This window comes from Triticum dicoccoides, chromosome 6B (genome assembly GCF_002162155.2).
Source record: "Triticum dicoccoides isolate Atlit2015 ecotype Zavitan chromosome 6B, WEW_v2.0, whole genome shotgun sequence".
Taxonomy (NCBI): Eukaryota; Viridiplantae; Streptophyta; class Magnoliopsida; order Poales; family Poaceae; genus Triticum; species Triticum dicoccoides.
Window position 1 is genome coordinate 377982966 of NC_041391.1, and position 21956 is coordinate 378004921.

Here is a 21956-nt window from a genome sequence, read left to right on the forward strand (position 1 = left end):
AGCAAGCGGGTGCATCTCTTGCACCGAGCTTTCAACACGTTGACGCCGTCCTCCACGACTATTTCTTCTTTGAAATGGTCCCAGCACGCTGAGGTTTTGCGCCGAACCCTCTTTGTGCCGATGGAGGTGGAGGTACTAGACTGGGTAGTGGATTGGCTGCCGGACGCTACATACTCGTCGGAAGAGGGGTATGTGGTGGTATTGTGGGCTGTAGGATCCATCCACTCGGGGATGTCCACATCTAGATCACTAGTATCGAAATTTAACCGGTTGGGATCACTACCCATGGGATCATCCATGTTTGAGTCAGTGTGAGAAATCAGAGGGAGAGAAGGTTTGAGTGTGAATATGAGAGGGGTGGGCAGCCCTTTTTATAGCAAAAATCTGACATTTTTTTGGACCTAATTTTCCCTACAACGTTCAAATATTCAAAAATGAGACAAAACATACCTAAACCCCTCTAACCCCCCCTAAACCCCTCTAACCCCCCACTAAACCCCTCTAACCCCCCACTAAACCCCACCCATCGCTGCCACCGGAGGAGGGCATGTCACACGCTCCCCCCTCGCTCCTCCCTGACCAGACGAGCAACGGCTCTTTCTGCTTCCGCTGCTATCGTATCGATCGATGGAACCCCTCCCGTGCCGTGCGTGCCGTGCCGTGCCGGGCCGTGCTCGTGCCTGGCCCATTACTGTGCGTGCCGTGCCGGGCTGGCACGCGTGCCGGGCATAGCAGCCCAGGCACGGCCCTAGCCGGGCCACGTGCCAGGCACGGCCCACTTTGCCTCGTGCCGTGCCGGCCCATGACGGGCCAGGCACGCGGGCTTTCGTGCCAGCCCATTTAACAGGCCCGTTTGGCCAGGTTTGAATTGAACTGATTTAGAGACTTAGCCCATTTTGTACAATCCAAAAGCAGCCCGGTATGAAAACCGTCTGAAACTCTGGTTTTAGTCCAAACCATTCCAAGCGTTAAGTAGTGATATCCAATGTAATGGTCATCTTGCCTGAAATCCTGCTAGGAAGAAGACTGAGTCCATGAAGAAGGCGAATGGACATAATCGAATGAATCCACACAATTGCAATGTTACCGGAACTGTCAAGAAGAAGCACAACAGGAAAGAAGCAAACAACATGGTAAACAGACAAGTATAAACATGGCATGATGCACAATTAAGTATGATGCATGTCCATTTTAATGAGGCATGGCATGGCAAAGTGCAACAAACATACTACAAATTAAGTGGAGCTCAATGTGCAACGAGTTATATATTGACGGAACTTCACAAAATTATTTAGTTCTCTCTCGTTTATGTGCATGACAAGATTAAATGTTGGTTAACATGGTAAGAGGTGAAGCACAAATAAACTACATATTTATGCAAGTTTAAATAAGGCCAGAAACATAAATAACAACTCCGGAAAGTTCTCACATGGAAAATTCGAATTTGCTACTGTTCTGCCCTAAATAATATTTTATTGTTGTTAAACATGCAAAGTAAGTGCACCATGTTAATCTATGCATTTTTCTACCCCATTTACATATAAAACCCATTTAATTCAGAGCTACAATTATTTGGTTATGAAATAAACCATTTTAGTATGTCATTTGTGAAAATCAATGCACACAACAATTTTAAACATTTTAAACATGGATTAAAGTTGGATATTATTAAACCATATGAAATTCTAAGCATTTTACATCTGTTGTTTGTTTAATTCCGATGCATGGTTTGTGAGATATAATATTCATGACAAAATGGACTTTTGTGTAAAACAATTTTTCTTCTGATTAATAGGCAAATTCGTCCAGGGAAAAAAAATGACACGGGCCGAATCTGGCTGGCCCAACAATGCACATGAGACACTACAGGAACCGGGCACTTTGCCGTCAGTCATGGCTGACGGCAAAGGCATGCCAGAGTGACGGCAAAGGGCATTGCCGTCAGCCAGCAGACGACAACAGGTCTGGCTGAATAGGCTACGAAAAAGGCCTCTTTGCCGTCTGCTGGCCGATGACAAAGATGTAAAGGCCTTTGCCGTCTGCTAGCAGGCGGCAAAGAGTTTGGATGGCACACGTGGCAGTTCAGGTCCGTTAAGTGGTTAACGGCGTGCTTTGCCATCAGCTGGTACACGACAAAGGCCTTTGCATCTTTACCGTCAGCCAACGAACGACAAAGAGGAAAAGGCCTTTGCCGTCTGCTAGCTGATGGCAAATCTGCCAAATAGGCCAGCCCAGTACACCCCAGGTTGTACAGGTAGCTACCACGTGGCAGCTTTGCCATCTGCTAGCCGATGGCAAAGACCTTTGCCGTCTGCCAGCAGACGGCAAAGTGGCTATATAGCCCCTGTTTTTTCTGTTTTTTCCTAAATTCATTCAATTTGATAGAATTTCACATACATATATACACATTTCAAAATAATTTCAACAAGCATACCAACAAGAAGTTTCCAACAACATATACAAGTTTCCAACAACATGAACATATACAAGTTTCCAACAACATACAATGGTTTCCAACAACATTTCCATACATACATATCCAACAAGTTTCCATAAACAAAAAGGAAGCACAAGTAGAAGAGTACACTCCATCAATGCAAGTGCAAGCTTCCTCATCTCAAGCAAATCTGCAAATTAGGAAAGATGAAAGTTAGAAGAAGAAGAAGACTAGCTAGAAGAAAAAAGAAGAAAAAGAAGAAGAAAAAGAAGAAGAAGAATTTATCCTCTCTTTCTTTTTCTCCTCTCCTCTTCTTTATCTTCTTCTTCTTCTAACTAAGGTAGGTAAAAATGCCATTTTTAGCTAAGGTAGGTAAAAATGCTAAGTGTGTAGGTCATTTTAGAGCTAAGCTAGGTAAATAGGTCATTTTGGAGCTAACCTAGGTAGTTATGCCATTTTTGAGCTAACTAAGCATATTTATTCATTTTGGAAGACAAAATGGTAAGTGTAGGTCATTTTAGAGCTATCCTAGTCAAAATCGGTTATTTTCGAGCAAGGTAAGGTTATTTTGTCATTTTGGAGGAAAATAAACTAATTATATGATAGTTTGGAGCTAAACCATGGTTATTATGCCATTTTTACCTAAGTAAGCTAATTATGTCATAAATGAACTAGGTAAGCTAAGTATAGATCATTATTTAGCTATCCTAGGTAGTAATGACATTTTTTAGCTAACTAAGCATATTAAGTCATTTAGGAGGAAAAAGGCTAAGTATAGGTCATTTTATAGTTATCCTAGGTAAAGTATGTTAGTTCGGAGCTAAGTAAGGTTATTATGTCATTTTCAAGGAAAATAAGCTAAGTTAAGTCATTTTGGAGCTAAACCAAGGTTATTATGCCATTTTTACCTAACTGAGCTAATTATGTCATAAATGAAGTAGCTACGCTAATTATATATCAGTATTGAGCTATCCTAGGTTGTTATGCCATTTTTTACCTAGGTGAGCTAATTATGTCATAAATGAACTAGCTAAGATAGCTATAGATCATTATTGAGCTATCCTAGGTAGTTATGCCATTTTGTAGCTAACAAAGCATATCAAGACATTTTGGAGGAAAAAATGCTAAGTATAGGTCAGTTTATAGCTATCCTAGGTAGAATATGTCATTTTGGAGGTAAGTAAGGTTATTCTGTTATTTTCGAGGAAAATAAGCTAAGTATATGTCATTTCTTAAGCTAAGTATGCATTTTTTGAGCAAAACACTTGGGAAAACTTACCATCATCAGGGAGGTGAAGGAACGGTCGGGTTTGCGCCAGTGCCAGACGGAGAAGGATCGGTCGGGGTTGCGCCACTGCGAGACGGGGAAGGACGGTCGATGCTTGTCGGGAGGCGTGCTGCACCAAAGATCATTTGCAATGTTTAGTTAGCATGATGCAACTGAAATGTGAATACTAGTAACTAATGACCATTGAAATGAAACTCACTGTGTTCGCTATACCAATCTGGGGCCTCGGCAGAGGGGCCAGGCCGGTTTTCTCGCACATGGACTACACATTTTGTTTTCACGAGTCGGTCATATTAGTTAGTAATGAAATAAACTTTACGTGCATGATTTGGCTAGTATGCGGGAGAAACTTACTACAAGGAGCTCGTATAGGGCCCAGTGACCCGCGTCGTTCTGGTTCCTCTCTGCCTCCAACAGATTAGCTGTCCTCTCCTCCAACTGCCTCTCCCTCTGTGCCGCCTGCCTGTTTGCCTCTGCCAGAAGCTCCTGGGCCCTAGCCTCGATGGAGAGCTCCATTGGCCGTGGTCGAGGCCTCATATCAAGAAGATACCTCGTCTGGCACTTCTTGATCTCCGGGAGACTTCTAGGACAACGTATCAGTCCATCCCCGATGGCTACCGAGCCATGTTTCCTCCCGTCACCAGATAGCATCACGAGCTCAGGATCAAAAGGACTCTGGCTCGGGTTGAAGTCCTCCACTTTCATCTTCTTCCAAAAGTCTCTGTACCTCACGAGCTTGTTGTGGGAGGAGATGTTGGTGAAGCTCTCTGGATGATCGAGGTCATCCTACGAGAGTGCCTTGGCCTTCTTGAACGGGGCACTATGGTCCATGGCATAGAGGTCGTACAGCGGTGGCACCTCCTTCTTGTTGTGTCGCGCCTGAAAATATGGAACATGGTAAATTAGTAATTAAAGGGCTGAAGCTAGCCTGAAGAATGAAATCGTATGAATCGTTAAGGGCTCGAACCACATACTCAGTGATCCCCATACTCAAACAGGTTGGAGCTCCCTTGATGGTGTGGCACACCTTCCATTTAGGCACGCTTATCCCTGGCCTTGTTGTGGACGGCTAGCCATTGGGGAGAGCACCACTCATCCACCAACATCTCCCACCAGTCCATCCTATCCGCACACCATCTCGGTATCACAGCCTGATTTTTGGGCCTTTCTTTTTCTTTTGATTTTCTGAGGTTTTTGCTTGAGTTTTCTTTTTTCCGTGGCTATGTGGTCTGGAAGTTGAAGAAGATGACCTCTACTTTCTTTCTAGAGTGGCTTTTCATCCTCATATCCATCCATATACCTTTCCACCTTCATCTTGGCCAAATCCCAATATTCTTTTCCTTAGGAATATTCCTTTTCTATTAAAGGAATGACTCAATTTGCCCTAGGTTGTGAAGCAACCTATATTTCCCTCACTCCTAAAATTCCCGAATAATTCTCATAATTTTTTGGGTCATATCTTCATCAAACGTGGCAAAACTTTTCATTGCCATGTTCAAAAATAATCCTCAAATAATTCTTTTCCTATTCTGCCCTAAATGGCATATTGTGAAGCAAGTGCTATTTTCCTTTGCCCAATTAACCTCAAACTTCTTGGACATCTTTTCCTGTCCATATTATTACCACATGCCAAAATTCAACCTCATTGGCCTAGTAATTATTTATTAATAATTTTCTAAAGTTTCTGTCCAGAAAGAAACTTTGTGAAGGACGTACGAGCTAGGCATATCCAAATGAGTTGCAATTTATGCAGGACCTCAGTATCATCATATCATAGCCCTCCACCAAATTGGAGCTCATGTCATGCCTCCATGTGAGCTCATCTTAAATTCTTTGGTTCTATCCAAATTTTCAGTTTGTGAAGCAAGTATATTGTATCTTGCTCAATTATGGCTGAAACTTTTCCTAGGCCTTCCCTTATCCATATAACCTATCTCCACCAAATTTGGGCATATTTCATCTAGCCATTTTCCCTCAGGAATTTTCGCAAGTTTCTGTCCAGAGGAGATGTTTTGAAGGAAGTACCATTTTGGCTTGGCCAATTGGTATGAGACTTCTTCAGCATCTTTATATGACCAAATAACTCTGCCTTGCCCAATTTTAGCTCAAGTTGACACTCCTAGTGAGTGCTTCTTTATCATTTCTGAATCTAGTCAGTAGGGTGCTTTCTACAACAACTACTAGCTAAACCCCTTCCCTTGAGCTGAAACCCTGCTATCTTAGTCACCTTAGTGAGTGATCAAACCCAGTCAAAGATCAGCCTTAATCTCCAAGCGTGTGAGCCACAACAAACTCCAAACATCTTATTGTTCCTTGTTTTCTTGCTACCTGTGATCACTCCAGTGAACACTATGATTGTTTCTCTCTTCTTTCGCATCACCCTCTACACACCTTGTCTCCCAGTCAAGGTTTGGGCGATCAGAGCATGGGTAAACGTTGTGTGCACACGGTGACCACCGTTTTGGCATTTTATTTGCGCACTCTGGCTCCTCTGTCCCCTTCTCCCTCTCTTTGCTCGCCGTCCCAGCGCGCCCGTGAATGTCCAGCGCCTTCCCCATGTTGTCGTCGTTCCCCTAGAGCCATCTCCCCCTCCGTTTGCTTCCTCGGTGAGCCACCGCTGTTAGCACATAGTTCCTGCCCATGACCGCGTCGTCTTCCACCCCCGTGTCTTCTTCCTCCTCGTGTCCCCGAGCGCTGCCTCGTCGACGTGACCTCTGCGCCTCATCCACTTCTCCCTCGTCGTCTTCCCCGTGCCTCCCCGTGACTTCTGCGGCTGACAGAGCGTTGGCCGGATCCCAGCGGCGACACCCAAGCTTGACCGCCTCGCCCCGGCTATATATAGCCATCCCCGGCCTCGTCCAAGCGCCTCAGCAGCCTCCCCTCACTCCCAGAGCCTTGCCTAGCCACTTCCCCGAGCTCGAGGAGCTCCCGTTGTCCTCCATTGCCGCCATGGCCGTGGCGGTGCTCCGACTATATTGGCCCAAAGCCGAGCTCTTCCCTCCATCCTTCGACATCCAGTGAAACCCCCTATGCCCGGCGACCCTCCCCTTCCCTTCTCCCACTTCTCCTGTGGCCTGTCTACGCGCGCCCTTGATCTAGCCGAAGCCCTCCTCTATCGCGGCCGAAGCCCCTTCCACTCCGGCGCTCCCCGGCGACCGTGCCACCCTGGAATGGGACCACCTCGATGCCTTGAACCTGCCGGTATCCTTGGCGCCTACAATGGTGGCCGGAGCCGCTAGCAACCCTCGCTGAAGCCACGCCCCTGCTCTGCTCCGTCGGGCATGCGCGATGTAGAAGAAGGAGTCGGGCCAGGTGGGCCCCTCCTCCCCTTGGTCCCGCCAGTCAACCAGCCAGGAGCCGGCCCCGCTGCTGCATGCATTGACCCGGTCGACCGACGTGGGTAAGTGACGGGGCCCACCCGGCAGGACCCGTATGACAGCGACCCCAAGCCCCGGGCCCAGCCACTTAAGTTGAAGCGCATTTTGCGTAAATACGTGTTCTTTTAATGAAAGCGTACTTCTATTCTGCTTCGGTTTGAAATACATTTTCTCAGCTCTGAAGACGTATTTCTGAGAATACGCTTTCTCTTTTTCAGCTCAGCCGGCCGAAGTGGTTATTTTGTGAACGTTCACTATTTTAGCCCTTTTCTGCCTAAAAAGTGAATGGCCACAACTTTTCAATTGTAACTCCGATTGAGGTGAATCCAACGCTCACATCTTCGTCTCGTCGAGCCTATTCTGTTCCCATCATTCTCACCATGTTTTTACATTCTGAAAATGACCTTGATGACTTTGCCCCTAATCAGCCCCCTCCGAGAGAGAACCCTTTCCGGCGATTCTTACCGCGGCTTCACCGCACGTCTCCCCGGAGTATTCTTCATCACCAGGCAAGCCACAACCACCATTTGCATGATAGACATGCAGCAACATTGGTTTTCAACTTGAACATTTAATAACTGCATGTTTGTTTATCTGCAACTGTTATCGTTGTTTCCGTACAGCTTATAGTTTCATGTTCAGCTTCGTGCTATGTTTCGATGCATCTGGTTATCATTTGTCTTGCTTGCATTACTTTTGTATGTCATGCTTGGTAGTAGTACATGTTGGGTTGGTCATGTTCTTTAGTGCATGACTATCGTCGGTTACCTGATACCGTGGAATTGCATGTTTCTTTGCTGTTAGTTGGTTAAGTATTTACTTGGTTGTGTTATCGTTATATTCTTGCATGGTATTTACTTCTGATGCTAGTGGTTATGCTATGCTTATGAGTAGTGTTATGCTTGGGATATTCATGCTCGTCAGTATGCCATGCTCATCTGGATAAATGATTCACTGTTGTTATGCTTAAGGTTTATGTTGCATCCATGTTTATGTTGGTATCATGCATTAATGTTGCATCATGTTATTTTCATATGACTTAGCTTTTCGCATTCAAGTTTAACTGGACTTAACTGAACTTGAACAACTGTTGGCTGAGTCATGGTGCCACCATATCGAGCTGACTAGCACAACCACATTTGCCTTTATGGGAAGGCCTTTATTCGATCCATTGTCATGCCTCTCGCCGGTGCCTCCAACGAGGGAAGGTTATGCACAGGCGCTACCTTGGCCGGGTAGGACGGAAGCCTTGTGTGCCCAAGTTGTTTGCGCGCTTTTGTCCCCGTTTGGGACAATTTGATTTTGCCACGACGATGGTCGTTGATGCTTTTGGTAAGCACGGGGCCACCCATGAGATAGCCCAGAGGGGAGTTGGTCGGAGTGGCCGTGAGAGTGTTGTGGCAATGGGAGGGTTTTGTCGGAATGCCGTTGGTCCACCCGAATGGGAGTGCGAGGCCATGGGTTCCGTGGTAGTGTGCTACCTCTGCAGAGTGTGTGTTAAATCTATCGATAGCCACGCCCGCGGATATGGGCCCAATTCGTAGTTGGTCACACTATGGGTCAACAATAATAATAATGATGTGCTTAATAACCACCCCGGTTCGATGATGAAGGAGGTTGGTTGATCTTTATGTGATCGTGAGAGGATCACCGCGGTATCGAGGATATTGAGTTGTTGAATACTTGTGATGTTGTGTGAGAATCATGGGTAAAGATCAAGCTCCTTGTGGTCATGACTGATTACTACGGTATTGTTTATGTTGGAAATATGCCCTAGAGGCAATAATAAAAGCATTATTATTATATTTCCTTGTTCATGATAATTGTCTTTTATTCATGCTATAATTGTATTATCCGGAAATCGTAATACACGTGTGAATACATAGACCAAAATACGTCCCTAGTAAGCCTCTAGTTGACTAGCTCGTTGGTCAACAGATAGTCATGGTTTCCTGACTATGGACATTAGATGTCATTGACAACGGGATCACGTCATTAGGAGAATGACTTGATGGACAAGACCCAATCCTAAGCATAGTACAAGATCATGTAGTTCGTTTTGCTAGAGCTTTTCCAATGTCAAGTATCTCTTCCTTAGACCATGAGATCGTGTAACTCCCGGTTACCGTAGGAGTGCTTTGGGTGTACCAAACGTCACAACGTAACTGGGTGACTATAAAGGTGCACTACAGGTATCTCCAAAAGTGTCTGTTGGGTTGACACGGATCAAGACTGGGATTTGTCACTCCGTATGACGGAGAGGTATCACTGGGCCCACTCGGTAGTGCATCATCATAATGAGCTCAAAGTGACCAAGTGTTTGGTCACGGGATCATGCATTACAGTACGAGTAAAGTGACTTGCCGGTAACGAGACTGAACGAGGTATTGGGATACCGACGATCGAGTCTCGGGCAAGTAACATACCGATTGACAAAGGGAATTGCATACGGGGTTGATTGAATCCTCAACATCGTGGTTCATGCGATGACATCATCGAGGAGCATGTGGGAGCCAACATGGGTATCCAGATCCCGCTGTTGGTTATTGACCAGAGCTGTCTCGGTCATGTCTGCGTGTCTCCCGAACCCGTAGGGTCTACACACTTAAGGTTCGGCGATGCTAGGGTTATTAGGAAGACTTGTATGTGATTACTGAATGTTGTTCGGAGTCCCGGATGAGATCCCGGACATCACGAGGAGTTCCGGAATGGTCCGGAGGTAAAGATTTATATATGGGAAGTTGTCAAACGGACACCGGAAAGTTTCGGGGGCATATCGGTATTGTACCGGGGCCACCGGAAGGGTTCCGGGGGTCCACCGGGAGGGGCCACCCCTCCCGGGGGGCCACATGGGCTGCGTGGGGCAGGAGCCAGCCCCTGGAGGGCTGGGAGCCCCCCCCCCCTTGGGCCCATGCGCCTAGGGTTGGAGGGGGAACCCTAGAGGGGGCGCCGCCCTTGCTTGGGGGGCAAGCCCCCCTCCCTGGCCGCCGCCCCCCCTATAGATCCCATCTAGAGGGGCCGACCCCCCTTGCCCCTTCCCCTATAAATAGAGGGGTGAGGGGAGGGCTGCATACACAAGCCAAGGCGCAGCCCCTCCCCTCCCCAACACCTCTCCTCCTCCGTCACGAGCTTGGCGAAGCCCTGCTGGAGTACTGCTTCTCCACCAACACCACGCCGTCGTGCTGCCGTTGGAGCTGTCTTCCTCAACCTCTCCTTCCTCCTTGCTGGATCAAGACAGAGGAGACGTCGTCCGTTCCGTACGTGTGTTGAACGCGGAGGTACTGTCCGTTCGGCACTTGGTCATCGGTGATCTGAATCACGTCGAGTACGACTCCATCATCACCGTTCCCTCGAACGCTTCCGCACGCGATCTACAAGTGGTATGTAGATGCAAAATCACTCCCTTGACTCGTTGCTTAGATGAACTCATAGATGGATCTTGGTGAAACCGTAGGAAATTTTTTAATTTTCTGCAACGTTCCCCAACAGTGGGATCATGAGCTCGGTCTATGCGTAGTTCTCTATTGCACGAGTAGAACACAATTTTGTTGTGGGCGTAGATCTTGTCAACTTGCTTGCCGCTACTAGTATTATCTTGCTTCAACGGTATTGTGGGATGAAGCGGCCCGGACCAACCTTACACGTACGCTTACGTGAGACCGGTTCCACCGACTGACATGCACTAGTTGCATAAGGTGGCTGGCGGGTGTCTGTCTCTCCCATTTTAGTTGAAGCAGATTCGATGAAAAGGGTCCTTATGAAGGGTAAATAGAAGTTGACAAAATCACGTTGTGGTTATTCGTAGGTAAGAAAACGTTCTTGCTAGAACCCAATTGCAGCCACGTAAAAGATGCAACAACAATTAGAGGACGTCTAACTTGTTTTTGCAGCAATTGTCATGTGATGTGATATGGCCAGAAGTTGTGATGAATGATGAATGATATATTGTGATGTATGAGATCATGTTCTTGTAATAGGAATCACGACTTGCATGTCGATGAGTATGACAACCGGCAGGAGCCATAGGAGTTGTCTTTATTTTGTATGACCTGCGTGTCATTGAAGAACGCCATGTAAATTACTTTACTTTGTTGCTAAACGCGTTAGCCATAGAAGTAGAAGTAGTCGTTGGCGTGACAACTTCATGAAGACACGATGATGGAGATCATGATGATGGAGATCATGGTGTCATGCCAGTGACAAGATGATCATGGAGCCCCGAAGATGAAGATCAAAGGAGCTATATGATATTGGCCATATCATGTCACTACTTTATATAATTGCATGTGATGTTTATTATGTTTTATGCATCTTGTTTACTTAGAACGACGGTAGTAAATAAGATGATCCCTTATAATAATTTCAAGAAAGTGTTCCCCCTAACTGTGCACCATTGCGAAAGTTCGTCATTTCGAAGCACCACATGATGATCGGGTGTGATAGATTCTTACGTTCACATACAACGGGTGTAAGCCAGATTTACACACGCGAAACACTTAGGGTTAACTTGACGAGCCTAGCATGTACAGACATGGCCTCGGAACACAAGAGACCAAAAGGTCGAACATGAGTCGTATGGGAGATACGATCAACATGGAGATGTTCACCGATAATGGCTAGTCCGTCTCACGTGATGGTCGGACACGGCCTAGTCAAATCGGATCGTGTAACACTTAGATGACTAGAGGGATGTCTAATCTAAGTGGGAGTTCATTAAAATAATTTGATTAGATGAACTTAATTATCATGAACTTAGTCTAAAACTTTTTGCAAAATATGTCTTGCAGATCAAATGGCCAACACTCATGTCAACATGAACTTCAACGCGTTCCTAGAGAAAACAAAGCTGAAAGATGATGGCAGCAACTATACGGACTGGGTCCGGAACCTGAGGATCATCCTCATAGCTGCCAAGAAAGCGTATGTCCTTGAAGCGCCGTTAGGTGACCCACCTGCTCTCCCAGCACTGCAAGACAATTTGAATGTTTGGCAGACACGTGCTGATGATTACTCCCTCGTTCAGTGCGGCATGCTTTATAGCTTAGAACCGGGGCTCCAAAAGCGTTTTGAGCAACACGGAGCATATGAGATGTTCGAGGAGCTGAAACTAGTTTTCCAAGCTCATGCCCGGGTCGAGAGATATGAAGTCTCCGACAAGTTCTATGGTTGTAAGATGGAGGAAAATAGTTCTGTCAGTGAGCATATACTCAAAATGTCTGGGTTGCACAACCGCCTGTCCCAGCTGGACATTAACCTCCCGGACGAGGCGGTCATTGACAGAATCCTTCAGTCGCTCCCACCAAGCTACAAGAGCTTTGTGATGAACTACAATATGCAGGGGATGGTGAAGACCATTCCTGAAGTATTTTCAATGCTGAAGTCAGCAGAGGTTGAAATCAAGAAAGAACATCAAGTGTTGATAAGACCACTAAGTTCAAGAAAGGCAAGGGTAAGAAGAACTTCAAGAAGGACGGCAAAGATGTTGCCGCGCCCGGTAAGCCAGTTGCCGGGAAGAAGTCAAAGAATGGACCCAAGCCTGAAACTGAGTGCTTCTATTGCAAGGGGAAGGGTCACTGGAAGCGGAACTGCCCCAAATACTTAGCGGACAAGAAGGCCGGCAACACTAAAGGTATATTTGATATACATGTAATTGATGTGTACCTTACCAGTACTCGTAGTAACTCCTGGGTATTTGATACCGGTGCCGTTGCTCACATTTTTAACTCACAACAGGAGCTGCGGAATAAGCGGAGACTGGCGAAGGACGAGGTGACGATGCGCGTCGGGAATGGTTCCAAGGTCGATGTGATCGCCGTCGGCACGCTACCTCTACATTTACCTACGGGATTAGTTTTAAACCTCAATAATTGTTATTTAGTGCCAAGTTTGAGCATGAACATTGTATCTGGATCTCGTTTAATACGAGATGGCTACTCATTTAAATCCGAGAATAATGGTTGTTCTATTTATATGAGAGATATGTTTTATGGTCATGCCCCGATGGTCAATGGTTTGTTCTTGATGAATCTCGAACGTAATGTTACACATATTCATAGCGTGAATACCAAAAGAGGTAAAGTTGATAACGATAGTCCCACATACTTGTGGCACTGCCACCTTGGTCACATTGGTGTCAAGCGCATGAAGAAGCTCCATGCTGATGGACTTTTAGAGTCTCTCAATTATGAATCATTTGACACATGCGAACCATGCCTCATGGGCAAAATGACCAAGACCCCGTTCTCCGGAACAATGGAGCGAGCAACCAACTTGTTGGAAATCATACATACCGATGTGTGCGGTCCAATGAGCGTTGAGGCTCGCGGAGGATATCGTTATGTTCTCACTCTCACTGATGACTTGAGTAGATATGGGTATGTCTACTTGATGAAACACAAGTCTGAGACCTTTGAAAAGTTCAAGGAATTTCAGAATGAAGTACAGAATCAACGTGACCGAAAGATAAAATTCTTACGATCGGATCCTGGAGGAGAATATTTAAGTCACGACTTTGGTACACACTTAAGAAAATGTGGAATCGTTCCACAACTCACGCCGCCTGGAACACCTCAGCGAAACGGTGTGTCCGAACATCGTAATCGCACTCTATTGGATATGGTGCGGTCTATGATGTCTCTTATCGATTTACCGCTATCATTTTGGGGATACGCTCTAGAGACAGCTACATTCACTTTAAATAGGGCACCGTCTAAATCCGTTGAGACGACACCGTATGAATTATGGTTTGGGAAGAAACCTAAGATGTCGTTTCTAAAAGTTTGGGGATGCGATGCTTATGTCAAGAAACTTCAACCTAAAAAGCTCGAACCCAAGTCGGAAAAATGCGTCTTCATAGGATACCATAAAGAAACCATTGGGTATACCTTCTACTTAAGATCCGAGGGCAAGATCTTTGTTGCCAAGAACGGATCCTTTCTGGAAAAAGAGTTTCTCTCGAAAGAACTAAGTGGGAGGAGAGTAGAACTCGATGAAGTACTACCTCTTGAACAGGATAGTAGTGCAGCTCAGGAAAATGTTCCTGTGATGCCTACACCAACTGAAGAGGAAAATAATGATGATGATCAAGGTACTTCGGATCAAGTTGCTACTGAACTTCGTAGGTCCACAAGGACACATTCCGCACCAGAGTGGTACGGCAACCCTGTCCTGGAAATCATGTTGTTGGACAACGGTGAACCTTCGAACTATGAAGAAGCAATGGCGGGCCCAGATTCCAACAAATGGCTAGAAGCCATGAAATCCGAGATAGAATCCATGTATGAAAACAAAGTATGGACTTTGACTGACTTGCCCGATGATCGGCGAGCGATAGAAAACAAATGGATCTTTAAGAAGAAGACGGACGCAGATGGTAATGTCACCATCTATAAAGCTCGACTTGTCGCTAAGGGTTATCGGCAAGTTCAAGGGATTGACTACGATGAGATTTTCTCTCCCGTAGCGAAGCTTAAGTCCGTTCGAATCATGTTAGCAATTGCCGCATACTATGATTATGAGATATGGCAGATGGACGTCAAAACGGCATTCCTTAACGGACATCTTAAGGAAGAGCTGTATATGATGTAGCCGGAGGGTTTTGTCGATCCTAAGAATGCTAACAAAGTATGCAAGCTCCAGCGATCCATTTATGGGCTGGTGCAAGCATCTCGGAGTTGGAACATTCGCTTTGATGAGATGATCAAAGCGTTTGGGTTTATGCAGACTTATGGAGAAGCCTGCGTTTACAAGAAAGTGAGTGGGAGCTCTGTAGCATTTCTCATATTATATGTAGATGACATACTTTTGATGGGAAATGATATAGAATTCTTGGACAGCATTAAGGCCTACTTGAATAAGTATTTTTCAATGAAGGACCTTGGAGAAGCTGCTTATATATTAGGCATCAAGATCTATAGAGATAGATCGAGACGCCTCATAGGTCTTTCACAAAGCACATACCTTGATAAGATTTTGAAGAAGTTCAAAATGGATCAGTCTAAGAAGGGGTTCTTGCCTGTATTGCAAGGTGTGAGATTGAGCTCGGCTCAATGCCCGACCACGGCAAAAGATAAAGAAGAGATGAGCGTCATCCCCTATGCTTCAGCCATAGGATCTATTATGTATGCCATGTTGTGTACCAGACCTGATGTAAACCTTGCCGTAAGTTTGGTAGGAAGGTACCAAAGTAATCCCGACAAGGAACACTGGACAGCGGTCAAGAATATCCTAAAGTACCTGAAAAGGACGAAGGACATGTTTCTCGTTTATGGAGGTGACGAAGAGCTCGCCGTAAAGGGTTACGTCGACGCTAGCTTCGACACAGATCTGGATGACTCTAAGTCACAAACCGGATACGTGTATATGTTGAATGGTGGAGCAGTAAGCTGGTGCAGCTGCAAGCAGAGCGTCGTGGTGGGATCTACATGTGAAGCGGAGTACATGGCAGCCTCGGAGGCAGCGCATGAAGCTATTTGGGTGAAGGAGTTCATCACCGACCTAGGAGTCATACCCAATGCGTCGGGGCCGATCAAACTCTTCTGTGACAACACTGGAGCTATTGCCCTTGCCAAGGAGCCCAGGTTTCACAAGAAGACCAGGCACATCAAGCGTCGTTTCAACTCCATCCGTGAAAATGTTCAAGATGGAGACATAGATATTTGCAAAGTACATACGGATCTGAATGTCGCAGATCCATTGACTAAACCTCTCTCGCGAGCAAAACATGATCAACACCAGAACTCTATGGGTGTTCGATTCATCACAATGTAACTAGATTATTGACTCTAGTGCAAGTGGGAGACTGTTGGAAATATGCCCTAGAGGCAATAATAAAAGCATTATTATTATATTTCCTTGTTCATGATAATTGTCTTTTATTCATGCTATAATTGTATTATTCGGAAATCGTAATACACGTGTGAATACATAGACCAAAATACGTCCCTAGTAAGCCTCTAGTTGACTAGCTCGTTGGTCAACAGATAGTCATGGTTTCCTGACTATGGACATTAGATGTCATTGACAACGGGATCACGTCATTAGGAGAATGACGTGATGGACAAGACCCAATCCTAAGCATAGTACAAGATCGTGTAGTTCGTTTTGCTAGAGCTTTTCCAATGTCAAGTATCTCTTCCTTAGACCATGAGATCGTGTAACTCCCGGTTACCGTAGGAGTGCTTTGGGTGTACCAAACGTCACAACGTAACTGGGTGACTATAAAGGTGCACTACAGGTATCTCCGAAAGTGTCTGTTGGGTTGACACGGATCAAGACAGGGATTTGTCACTCTGTATGACGGAGAGGTATCATTGGGCCCACTCGGTAGTGCATCATCATAATGAGCTCAAAGTGACCAAGTGTTTGGTCACGGGATCATGCATTACGGTATGAGTAAAGTGACTTGCCGGTAACGAGACTGAACGAGGTATTGGGATACCGACGATCGAGTCTCGGGCAAGTAACATACCGATTGACAAAGGGAATTGCATACGGGGTTGATTGAATCCTCGACATCGTGCTTCATCCGATGACATCATCGAGGAGCATGTGGGAGCCAACATGGGTATCCAGATCCCGCTGTTGGTTATTGACCGGAGATCCGTCTCGGTCATGTCTGCGTGTCTCACGAACCCGTAGGGTCTACACACTTAAGGTTCGGCGACGCTAGGGTTATTAGGAAGACTTGTATGTGATTACCGAATGTTGTTCGGAGTCCCGGCTGAGATCCCGGACATCACGAGGAGTTCCGGAATGGTCTGGAGGTAAAGATTTATATATGGGAAGTTGTCAAACGGACACCGGAAAGTTTCGGGGGCATATCGGTATTGTACCGGTGCCACCAGAAGGGTTCCGGGGGTCCACCGGGAGGGCCACCCCTCCCAGGGGGCCACATGGGCTGCGTGGGGCAGGAGCCAGCCCCTGGAGGGCTGGGAGCCCCCCCTTGGGCCCATGCGCCTAGGGTTGGAGGGGGAACCCTAGAGGGGGCGCCCCCCTTGCTTGGGGGGCAAGCCCCCCTCCCTGGCCGCCGCCCCCCCTCTAGATCCCATCTAGAGGGGCCGGCCCCCCTTGCCCCTTCCCCTATAAATAGAGGGGTGAGGGGAGGGCTGCATACACAAGCCATGGCGCAGCCCCTCCCCTCCCCAACACCTCTCCTCCTCCGTCACGAGCTTGGCGAAGCCCTGCCGGAGTACTGCTTCTCCACCAACACCACGCCGTCGTGCTACCGTTGGAGCTGTCTTCCTCAACCTCTCCTTCCTCCTTGCTGGATCAAGATGAAGGAGACGTCGTCCGTTCCGTACGTGTGTTGAACGCGGAGGTGCTGTCCGTTTGGCACTTGGTCATCGGTGATCTGAATCACGTCGAGTACGACTCCATCATCACCGTTCCCTCGAACGCTTCCGCACGCGATCTACAAGTGGTATGTAGATGCAAACTCACTCCCTTGACTCGTTGCTTAGATGAAATCATAGATGGATCTTGGTGAAACCATAGGAAATTTTTTAATTTTCTGCAATGTTCCCCAACAGTTTATACCAAGCTTGATTGGATCCTAAGGTGATCATGTGATGTCGGATGTTGGTAAGTGATGCATGTGATGGTTACGAGGTAACCCCGAGCAGATTAAGTTGGTGCATGATAGTGTCATCATGTTGCATGTTACTATCATCATGTTCATGCCATGCTCATATTGTGCTAGCGATATCATGTTTTCATGCCATGTTGTTCTGATGATATCATGTTAATGCTTGTTAACCTGTAATTGCCATGCTGTTGTTTGTCTTGATTGCTCTTGGTTGCTGTGAGCTTGCAAGTACATTCAGTGTACTAACTTGGAGTGTCGTGCCAGTTTGCAGGTCATGATGGATTTGATTGCTTGTTTGTCATGGATTCCTTTTCGTGCGAGCTAGGATAAGCGTTCCAGCCAGAGTCCCTGCAGAGTGGAGTCCATCATCGTCGCCGTTGTTCCACTGCTAGAGTTATTCCGCTGCTTTGAGTTGTTGCTGCAAACATCAACCACGGCCGGCGTAGCGTCGCAGTGCAGATATAATCCTCTTGTACCCCATATAGACTGTAATAAAGAGCTAATTTGTTCTATGCTAAGCAGTGCCATATTCCAGAAGACTTCTCCTTGATCTCTGGGCTAGAATACGGGGCGTTTCGGTTTCTCTAAGTCGGAGTGCCACAGGCTTGGTATCAGAATAGGTCTGGCTGTAGGACGCCCTAGCCCGCGCGAAAGTTAGAAAGCGGTACTATAGACCCTAGTTGGTGTTGCATTTGGTTGCTGCATTTGTTTGTTGCATAGCATGCATATAGGATCATTATCTGTTACTAACGGTTAATCTTGTGAGTGTAGGTGGCATCGGTTTCAATCCCCTACCTACACCCTCCTTCTTAGCATGCCTGCTTTTCGGTGTTCTGCGTCATCTTTGTCCCAACAGAGTGATGCCCTGGTACCAAGTGTTCCAGACACCATTTGCAGGAGTTATGTTAGGTATCGCGTCGATATCTCTCCTCCATCCACCCATATCGTTTCAGTGATAGTCTTGTTTCTATCTCGAATCGTGCCATCCATCTCGTCCCTTTGGCAACCCTTACTGCTCTTTGTTATCAGAAAAGGGCAATGCCAGCAAGCCCTATTTTCCACCGCTACCCTACCCTATCATTCCATTCTTTGGACGTGTACAATTCCCTTCTGTACGCTTGCTGATGAGGTAGTCGTGACCTTTGTGTCTTGCTACTTGATCACCAAGTCCGTCCTTGTCTCCGTATCCATCCAGTCACAACCGGAGTTTAGCCAACGCTTGATGTAGCCTTGGTTACACCAACCCTTTCCACACATGGATTTCACTTTCGTGCACACCGTTACCGCATATTAGACCGTAATACCGGAGTTTCCGTGAGATTTGTGTGCTTAGGTGTGCATGCATATTATTGTGCGAGTAGCAGTAATATATGATGATTGCTTGAGATTATTTATGCTTTTTGTGCCATATTGCGTCGATATCTCTCCTCCATCCACCCATATATGCTTTTTGTGCTTTTGTTTTAGTCGTTTCTTTTGTTTCTTTGTTTGGGCCTTCGGTGTTACACATTTCCCCCTTATTAAGGTGCTCATCAACCACACGGGACCCGAAGAATTAGCAAGGAGTTTAAATGTTTGGAAGCTCAGCTAAACAGAATGGAATTGTCAGCAGACTGCAGTGAAATTGGGAATATCTCGTCTGGATGCAAAAGAAATCTTGGATGGACTGTCAGTATCAAGTTTGCATCAGCGTGCTCTCCTCACAACAGTACGAATAATCAAGTCTCCCTCAGTGTGCACTCTGCATGGCAGTGATGATCAAATCAGCAATAAGATGAATTGTGTGCTAGATCGACAATATATTATCAGTCAAAGGTATGGTTCAGATATAAGGTCTGATTCTTCGTTGAGGATGATTTTGAAACTAGATATACTTGGAAGCAAGCAAGGATGTGCCATGTATTCAATGCTTAGAAAGGAGGATAGTTCAGCAAACCTCGTTGCATACAAGTAATCAACAGCAGAAATATTAAGATGATATGTATGTGGTAATCAGTCTGCATATCACAATGAGAAGCTTCTGGTGTAAGCCACCCAGTCTTCCCTCGCAAGCTACCAGAGAAGCTTCCATGGCAAGATTCCTCGATGCGATACATGGATGACTTCTCGTGCAAGGTACCCTGTCCTATTAAATAAGCAACCGCAAAAGCTTCCAGCATAAGGTACCGAGTCCTTCCCCAACAAGTCTTTAAGGGGGGAAGCTTCTGAAGCACGACACTCAGTTTTCCTCAGCAAGATACTCTCGATGGCTTCCAGCATAAGCCATCCAACCTCCTCAGTACATCATTGGTACAAGCTATGAATTGACAGCTTATGGCAGTGCATCCCAAGAATCAGATCTGCAACAGTTCGGCCAGAAGCAAGTATCAGTCAGAACACACGTTTGCCTCGGGAATCAGATTCTCAATATATATATATATGTATATATATGTATATATATATATATATGGTAAGCATACCACCAAGGTCTTGCAATTCACTTGGACGAGGATCGGACAACCACGTGAGGATTGTTAGGATAAGAAAGCTAGTATACACCGCAGTGTGACAAAGGATTATGAAGATTGACGACATCAGTGAGCTCAGTACAAGTACCTGTGAACCTGGAATATGATCCTGATGAGCCCTTGTCTTCTTTCTCCAGTAACGGCACCACGCCTGTGATCTGAGCTATCTTTGGCCCACCGGGGTGGATGCCAATTTTATTTTTCTCTATTCAACAACTGTCATGAGTCTGAGCTGCTTTCCGGTCGTCTCGTATAGCTGTTGAGTTTCTTTTTGTGACAGTGGCCCTATGCCTGCTTGTTGGCTATCTTAGGGAGCTGCCACTTTCTTCTTATCGACCCGCTCTCATGCTCTAAGCTGCTTTTCGGCCGTCCTGAGCAGTGGTTGAGTTATTTCAGTAATGCCCCAGATCTGAGAAACCATTCTGGTGGCTACAGAGTTATTTGCTGATTTCTTGCAAGGGCTCGGATGATCATTTCCCTATGGTTAGAACTTGAGAGAACCTATGGTCACAGGAAGAATGCATTATGGTCAAGCTCTTTCAGCAAAGGATCCAGACAAGAAAACAAGAATGAAGGAGCAAAGACCGCCAATACATGTATGAAAATTGTTGCATGACCCACATGGTGCAGATACCCCGGTCAGTCTGAGTCAGTATTGATCACCATGAATATTTACCTACGGGTCTACTCAACTGCAACTATGGTAAAGCATCAAACAACCTACTATCCCATGGGTACCCTGACAGAATGAGCAATCCAAATGAGGAATAACGGACTCAAAGCATGAGCCCTTACTTATGTGAATCATCATGGATAGCCTGTCGTGAACAAAATTCTTCTACCAGAACCACCATTAGTCAAGGATGATGATATTATCATATAAGGTCATACCCCTTCATGTTGGCCGCGACAAGAGACAATCAAATATTTGGAACGAATCTGATACTCATGACAGTGGAACCAATCAAGAGGATTCAGAAACCCCCTGCGAGAAGTCAGAATCTACCAGGAAAATGGTTATGACTCAACTCACTGTTTGAAACCCGACGTACTTGCATTTAGTGGAGAAACCCAATGCAAGGAGTCAGAGCTTGGGTGTGCATTAGAAAAATCTGGTCACCACTTCATGTAAGATTGTCAGTACAGACACAGCTATCGGAAATCACCCTCGGATTTGTGAGATAGACATATATTTTAGTCAGGGTAATCTCAGATAAGTTAGTAGATATGAAAAGAAGTGGAGCCAGTATAAGCGTGAATATGAGAGGTAAGATCTGCCAGAATGTGGATACAGTGAATCAAACTACCCCAGAGCCAGTCAGGTAAATCGGATGAAGATATTCAGTGGGGAACAATCAACAAAGGAAAAAGGATACCCGAGTTGGAAACAGTTTCCTTAAGGTTAGATATATTCATACATGTTCCCTGAGCAACTAAATCTCGAGGACGAGATTTCTTTAAACGGGGAAGGTTTGTCACAGCCTGATTTTTGGCCCTTTCTTTTTCTTTTGATTCTCTGCGGTTTTTGCTTGAGTTTTCTTTTTCCGTGGCTATGTGGTCTGGAAACTGAAGAAGATGACCTCTACTTTCTTTCTAGAGTGGCTTGTCATCCTCATATCCATCCATATACCTTTCCACCTTCATCTTGGCCAAATCCCAATATTCTTTTCCTTAGGAATATTCCTTTTCTATTAAAGGAATAACTCAATTTGCCCTAGGTTGTGAAGCAACCTATATTTCCCTCACTCCTAAAATTCCCAAT